Genomic DNA, 8,838 nt, shown 5'->3' with positions numbered 1-8,838 from the left:
ATATATATATAGGTATAATATGTTTATATGAGAAGGAATTTAAAAATTGAAAAACCTTATTTCAAATCAAAATTACGTGTGTAAAATGTAAGTACAAAATTTTTCAATTTTTTAAAATATCATATACCTACCTATACTTATTGTGCGTTAAATATTATTATAGTTAGATAAAATTACGGCGTCGCGGCAGTAATGCGAAAGCAGTTCCCGCTGCGTCATCGATTCCAAACAGAAAAAAAAAAGATAAAATTAAATTTTAATACTAATGGGAAAAGTTTCATGTGTGTGAGATCAATATTGAGAGTTAATTTTATTATTGCATTAAGGCATAACTATTTTTTATCATTTTTAATTTTATTTTGTGATTTTTGATAATGCCTTCTTTTGTAATTTCTGCTTGTTTAGTGTTGGCCTGATTTCTTAGCTTTTCCCATTCCATAATATATTTATCCATACGCCTCTTCATTACTGGATTTTCAGACAACAAATTCCGGAGCTATTCATAATTTTCTGACGATAGCAATTTATTTTTATCCGACATTGATACCTACAAATAAAATACAATAAATACATAATAAGTATTTTGAATTGTGCACATTTTTCATATTTTTATAGAGTTTAACATCTTATACTACACATAGAATGACTTCTGGTTTTAAAATAAAACGTAAACAATATATTTTATATACTCATTTGTTTTAATTACTTTTCAAATTAAAATAATTATTATTACGTCGCCAACAACGTCTTCTATATACAACTATATTCTGGTAGATATACCTAATGATGTTGTAGGTAGAAGGTACACAAAAATACCAGGGCTGAACAACAAAAAAAAAATCGTAGGTAGTGGTATTATTCACATAATTCGATTGATTCGACAGTTTCTATATAATGGTAATCATAGTTAATAATATAGTTTAATGATTAAACTTTAATAATTTTGTTTATCAACTACCTAAATGTGAATTGAATAATCGGTACTATTTTTAATGTTTTAATTGATATTATATATATTATCAATAATTAACTGTTTATCTGAAGAGCAATTAATAACATAAAATTATAGAAATTTCACATTTACCAATTCACACTATTCAATTAATTATGAGGATTTGAAAAAAGCCTCATAATAAACACAAATGCAAAACCCTACGATAATGTTTAATAAAATATACAATTTTATCTAAAATGCTAAATTATACATAATAACGCAAATACTTATTGGACGTTTGACATTTTCTCCAAATTATCATTAATTGCTTAATCAATTACAAAGTAAATTTATATTTTTATCAGCAAACATAATATTGATGTCAAATTTAATGAATTAGACATATACGTATGATTTGTAATTATTATTGTGTGCCATCATAGTAAAACGATTTATAACGTTTATCACGGACCGATTAACAAATTAAAAACTTGAGTATTAATATGATATTTCTAAACGATTTCCGTTCATTTTAATTATTAGTACGGTCGTCGATAGTAGTGCATATAGTACCTAAACAGACGCCAAATAAATACTCAACAAGCAGTTTGATCAGAAGGCGTTTTCGTTGTGAGTATAATAGTGCATAATATTATATTAATAATTATTATGTAGATAGGCTAGTAGGCATACCTATTTAATATTACGCCTCGTCGTATTCGTCGTAAGAATCACCGTACCGTTAACGTGACATACAAAACAAACCTTTTTTTTTATATTTCAACGACCGTTTGCGATTCTATAATATAATATGTGAATAACTACAATAGTGTTATATTTTTACTGTCCCAATATTATCGATGTTATTATAGATGTATCATGGTGGGTAGATCGAACTGAGCTTTGGTGATCGTGAGTGATAACTATGTGAAAATCGCGATTAGTTACATATTTTTCAACACCTCCAAGTGTATTTGTGCGTTCCTTTATACTTTACATTAATCTTTCAAATTAATTTTACACATTTTTATAACTTTCAATTTTTTTGTGTTTTAACGACGTGAATAATTCGAAATTACCATTTCTTATGTCCATTAACCGTCACACAATTTGTCGTCAGTAGTACCCACTCGGTACGTACTTATTCACGATACGGTCGACACGTTTGCATTAACCATAATAAACCGTATGATGCATTAGGCTTTTCTCAACATATCCAATTTTCCCGTAATTCGTAACAGGACAGATGTCTAGAATATATCTCATTACCCGATAACAGTGAATACTACACAAAATTGCATTATTGAAAGGTATTCTATTTTGTCAAATAAGTTTAATAGGCATCAGCTAATAAATATGATTTCAATCATTCAGTATTTTTACAATTTATTTTGTTATGTTTACGTCTACGATTTCGTAGGTATCTACCAATGTTTTGTAGGCAATGTTCAGATTCAAACGTAACGAGTCAACTTAATTTACTTGATATATATTTAAATTTGGTTATTGTTTTTTGTAGTTACAGTATTAACAATATGTCTTGGAAACAAATACCGCCTTCGTCGTCTAAATACCCACAACCATCGTCTGGGCTCAAACCTAAAGAGCAGCCACCAAAAATATACGTGGATATGCGAAACGATAGATTCTCCGAGAACAAAAAAATACTACGCGATGGTCTCCCGACGGCGGAAAGGGTGAGATCCAATCAGCAATTTGGAACCAAACAAAAATTAAAAGAAATAAACCCTTTAAACAAACCGTGATTCAAATTAAAAAAATTTGTAAATAGTAGTAGTACACGTGAAAATAATGTAAATGTATACTTAATATTTTAAATGTAACGTTTAAATTGTTTTATTATATTATCATATATCGACTGTACCTACGCCGTCACGTGAAAAATAAATTTATAATGACTATAATTTTTTTGTTTCTTTATTGCATATTTGCATAATACCTACACCAACATAGTTATCTCCTGTTTAGATGCATCACTTGTCACCAAATTGATTTCATCGTGTGACAATGATGTTATAATAGTAATCTTAGCGTAGCAAACTATTTGTGATTAGACATGTCACATTTAAATACACGTACAGCTTACTGATATAGCAGTAGCCGCTCCCTTTCTTTCTCCCTCGCTCTCACTCTCTCACTATATAATATATATATTATAAAATATTATGTACAGATAACTACTGCAAGGTATAAATTATTTGGCAGTACAATGTTAAACTGACCATTTGATATTGTTATAGAAACATGTGAAGGCAATATATACATATATATAATATATGTGTGTGTGTGTAGAGAGAAACAGACCTAACCCACGCTTTGTAAGAAATTGTGTAGTTGTGTAGAATAATGTTAGGGGTTGCTATGTTTTTTTTATTCGTTTCACGTTCAACTCCGAAAATAATAGAGATTACATAGGTTAATGCTGTACATGTATGTATATCATATAAAAGGGACTGTCTCTATTCAAAGACACATCTTGGTGTCACATGCCTTCACGTGTTTCTATAACGATTTCAAATGGTCATCTGTTTAACCTTGTACTGCCAATTTATTAATACCTTACAGTAGTTATCTGTACATAATATTTTATAATTGAAGAATATTAAATATTAATATGTATAATGTATTTATATATATACGTACGCATAAATATAGGTAAAAACGATAGCAATTTGTAAATACATATTATATTATAGGTATTATGTACACTGTTATTATATTATACAATAAAGTTATATAATTTTTTAAAATCTCAAATAAACTTATCATGCATTAAGTAAAATTATAATAAGGAAATATAAAATTTTAAAACTAATGGTAATAGTTAGTAGTGTGAGATCAATATTGAGTGTTTTATTAGCTAAATAAAATAAAATATTGTTTTATTCACTGTTATTATACTATAGATTAGGTTTTTTTAATTTTTAAAACTCTTTAATAAATTTATCACGTAGGTATTAACTTATATTATATAGGTAGGTAGTAAAGAGGAATTACATTTTAAAACTTAAGGTTCCTTTATTCTAATAATGTCTTATTTCCTTGTAGACCAAGTCCACGAGCTGCACCTTTATTATATAGGTATTTATTTTGAATGCATGTTTAATATCCTCTCAAATAAAAATAATACAGAGAATATAAATGTTGATGTTATGAAGACGTCGCACTCGCATTAATAGTTTTCTCGGTCTTACACACGTACGATACAGATAAAACGCGTTTACGCAGTATATGCGTATGGCTATATCAATTTTGGTTCTACTGGCAGTAAATACATCTAACTATTATAAAATTGAATTGTGACAATATTTCTGAGAGCAAGTAGCTGTGTTTTTTCAATTACTCCAAATATAACGTACATTATATCGTTTATAAATAACAAAAGTGTCAACATTTTTAAATGACCTTTAACTTTGCAAAATTAAATATTTTTTTTTAAAAACTGAGACTTTTCAATACATACTTTTTAGGCCAGGTTCTTCAAAAGTATGTCTATTGTCTAAAAACTAGATAATTTTTGTTTTGTTATAATTTTAACCATTTAGGTTTTATTAATAAATAATAATTTATATTAATAATAACAACTTTGCAAAGGAATTTAAATTAGATTTTAGTTATTTTGTTGTAATTCAAAAATATTATTTGTGAGAATATAAAACTTTTTATGTACTTAATTACTTTTTTTTTTTTACAAAATGTCAAATATACATTTTTAATACATTTAAATTAATTTTATGCTATTGTCTATTTTTAATACCAAAATAAATTGATCGATGCAAATTAAAAAAAACTACACCTAAAGTTTAAAAAGTTACGAAAAAAAAAAATTCACGCTTAAAATAGCTATTTAAAACATACACAAAATGCCAAACCTAACAATAATTTTTAATAAAATACAAAATTTTATTTAATATGTTACGTTATACAAAATAACGCGTACACTAATTAGACGATTGACATTTTTTACTTATAATCATTTAATCAATTACCAAGTAAATTTATATTTTTATCAGCATACGTAAAATCGATGTCAGATTTAATGAATCTGACGTATATAATTTATAATTATTCTTGTGTGCCATTATAGACTATAGTAAAACGATTTATAAAGTTCATTGGGGACCGATTAACAAATTAAAATCTTATATATAAATGTGACATTTCGACACGGTTACTGTTCATTTGAATTTTGAATTACTAGTGCCACGGTGGTCGATAGTTGTGCATAGTACTTATACAGAAGATAAATAAATATTCAAGAAGCGATTTGGACAGACGGCGTTTTCGTTGTGAGTATAACAGAGCATAATATTATATTATATTATATTTGGTGTATATGACAGAGGTATTCAAACTTTGCGTCACGGCTGGCAAGGGCGTCGCGTGAATTTTCGAAGCGAGCCGCGTTCTATAATTGAAAACCAATAAATATTTATTTGATTTAAGGTTTTTTATCATATCTACAACAAAGTTATTGTATAATTGTATATTAGAACATTACTAATGACTAAAATAGTATGTTTATTTAGGTTAGGAGTACTTATGTGAAATTGTTTTCTAATATCGATGTTTTATTTAAAACGTTTTATACTAATAATCTGACGTTTCGGCCGTTTTGCGGCACATCTATTGAAAACTGAAAAGTATTCTATTTTGTCAAATAGGTTTAGTGGGTATCAACTAATAAATAAGTTTTCAACCATTCTGCTTCTGCATTTTTACAATATATTCTGTTATGTTTACGTCCACAATTTCGTATCTATATTTATCAACTTGATTTACTTTAAATATATTTAAATGTGGTTATTGTTTTTCGTAGTTGCAGTATTAACAATATGTCTTGGAAACAAATTCCGCCTTCATCGTCTAAAAACCCACAACCTTCGTCTGGGCTCAAGCCTAAAGAGGAGCAACCTTTTGAAGCCGTATATGAGCATTTGCGAAACGAAAGATTTGCTGAAAACAAACAAATACTCAAAGATGGTCTGCCGCCGGCGGAAAGAGTCAGATCCAATCAGCAGTTTGGAACCAAACAAAAATTAAAAGACATAAACCCTTTAAACAAACCGTAAAACAAATTTTTAAAAAAAATTATAAAAAGTAGTAGTATACATGAAAATAATGTAAATGTAGGTATATTAAATATTTTAAATGTAACAACAGAATATAGTAATAAGTTAAAAAAAATTTATAAATTTATCACATCATTCTTACCGATTGTACGCCGTCACGTGAAAAATAAATTTACAATGACATTTTTTTTTTGTTTTTCTATTGCAAAATTCCTATACGAACACAGATAACAATTACTTTTTATTCATTGTGATGTTTTCAAAATTAATTATTCCCATTACGGACACCTCAGTGTTACTTATACGGATCAGATTTGATGAAGTGTAAAATGTTATAATTTTATAAAATGCTCTATCGTAATCTTTTTAAATTTAATAAACAAGTTTACAGCATACTGAAAATATATTGTACAAGATATTGGCGTTTTTATATTATACATTATGGAAATAACAAATATATGTCATGATTATTGTCATGATTTGAACATTATTGCACATCATATACATGATATCATCAACGTATATCATTGATTGATAGTACAAAACATTTAGATTTAAAAAAGTTAATTAAACACAACATTATACATTAAATATAATAATATTCATTATTACATATTCAATACCAATTTTATATCAATTTATCGTTGTGCCGCCATAAAATACAAATGATATAAAATAAGCATACGAGTAGTTCATATAGGTAGGTATCAACAGTTACCGATGTTATCTAATCGGCAGAACAGACTTTTATAGTACCTAGACAATATCTTGATATATATGTTCGTAATGTAGAATATTATATATTTATATTAGATTATTTTTAATTGTATTCAAATACCTAACAGATTTATATTATATTTTAGTCTACAGGCCATAGGTTCAAATTAATATGTATGAATGGATGGTATTATATTATCTTATATAATGTTTAAATGTTGAAATACAGTTTAAAGGACCACACATTGTCTACATAATCCAACCCCACCGACAGAAACAGTTCTTAGAAGTATATTCAAGCATTAAGCATTATACATAATTTATATTTAAATTGTATGGTATTTTATTATTATAAGTAAATTCAATTTTATTATAGGTGTATCTTTTACTTATTCTTATACGATAATTACCTAAAATATCTGTAACATATACAAAATATTTAATATTTTTATGTACCTATTCAAATATACATTAATTTAAATGTATAAAAAATGTCTATATGATATTTTGTAATTAAAAAAAAAAAAATACATTATAAGTTTCAAATCATAATAATTCAAAGTAATCACCTAAATGTCAATTGAATAATTAGTAAATTTTTTTCAAGTTGGTTCTAGTTGACATTATGTACATTATTAATAATTAACTGTTTATCTTAAAAGAGCAAATAACATAAAATGGTATAGATTACACATTTACCAATTTACATTATTCAATTAATTATGAGTATTTGAAAATAGCCTCATACTTCATAGTTCATAGTATATACAAATGCCAAACCCCACGATAATGTTTAATAAAATGTATAAAATGTTATCTAAAATACTATGTTATATATAAAATATAAACGCGAGTAGTTATCGGACATTTGATATATTATACTAATACTTATTTTATCAATTACCAAGTAAATTAATATTTTTATCAGCACACATAATATCGACCTAGGTTAGGTGCAAGTGTAGTTGTTGCCTACACAGGCCATTCCTATCCTATAACATGTAAAATATAAGGGGGAGGTTCTGCTGAACTGTCTATTTTATTCTACTAATACCCGTTCAGATTTAAACGAGTCCAATTTCCTATAAAACTTTGTTTTGCTATGTCTATGAATAAGGCACAGGAACAGACACTGAAGGTTGCAGGCCTTGCATCACGAACCCCTGTTTTACTCACGAACAATTTTATGTTGCTAGCTCCCGTGTCAGTTCGGCAAAAAATCTATATGTGTATGCGCCTCACCAAAGAACAAAAAATATTGTTTAAAAAGAAGTATTATAACCTTAATAGAAATATGTACAGAGATAAAATATCAATAAATAAATAAAAAAGGTACAATATAAGAAAATAATAGTTTATCATCCTCATTTTTTTTATATAAAATAGTTAAATACCTCCCGGGCGAAGCCGAGTAGACCCGCTAGTCTAATATAATAGCCCAAATTTAATAATAATTACTACCCCTAATGTTTGGTTATTGTTGGTTATGGTATGTAGTTTATGTCTTATATTTAGCGTATAATATCAGAAACCGTTGCAGATTTAATATTATTATTATGTTCAAAAAGTTTTATTTCAATTTCACTACAATTGAAAATGATCATTTTGTTATAGTTTCAACTGTTAGAAATGAAAATTTAATTTGATATAAGCAAACTTAGAGTGAACTAGGGACGTTTACATCCATATTAATAACAAGATTTTACTTTATTTAAAATGAATATTATAATAATGTTCATATGTTGAATTTCAATTACACAACAATCAAAAATGATCAATTTGTTATAGTTTCTACTGTTAGAAATGAAAATTTAATTTGCTAAAAGCTAATGTAAAGTGAACTAGATAAGTTTACATCCATATTAATAATAAGTACCTATTTTACTTTTTTTACATTGAATATTATAATTATGTTCAAAAAGTTATATTTCAATTACACTACAACTTTAAATGATCAACTCGTTAAAGATTCAACATTGAATATTATAATTATGTTCAAAAAGTTATATTAGAATTAAACTACATTTAAAAATGATCAACTTTTTATATTTTCAACTGTTAGAAATGAAAATTTAATTTGATATAAACTAATTC

General features: G+C 26.6%; 1 long non-coding RNA gene across 1 annotated transcript; it reads left to right on the top strand.

Annotated features, from left to right (window-relative positions):
• Positions 1-1,468: 1,468 nt before the first annotated feature.
• On the top strand, positions 1,469-6,354 carry LOC126552684 (uncharacterized). The gene is made up of 3 exons (XR_007606099.1): positions 1,469-1,564; positions 2,454-2,754; positions 6,089-6,354. It is a non-coding gene; the product is annotated as an uncharacterized LOC126552684 (long non-coding RNA).
• The last annotated feature ends 2,484 nt before the right edge of the window (positions 6,355-8,838 follow it).

This window comes from Aphis gossypii, chromosome X (assembly GCF_020184175.1).
Source record: "Aphis gossypii isolate Hap1 chromosome X, ASM2018417v2, whole genome shotgun sequence".
NCBI lineage: Eukaryota > Metazoa > Arthropoda > Insecta > Hemiptera > Aphididae > Aphis > Aphis gossypii.
The sequence above is the reverse complement of the archived record's forward strand: the minus strand, read 5'-3'. Positions and strand labels throughout refer to the sequence as shown.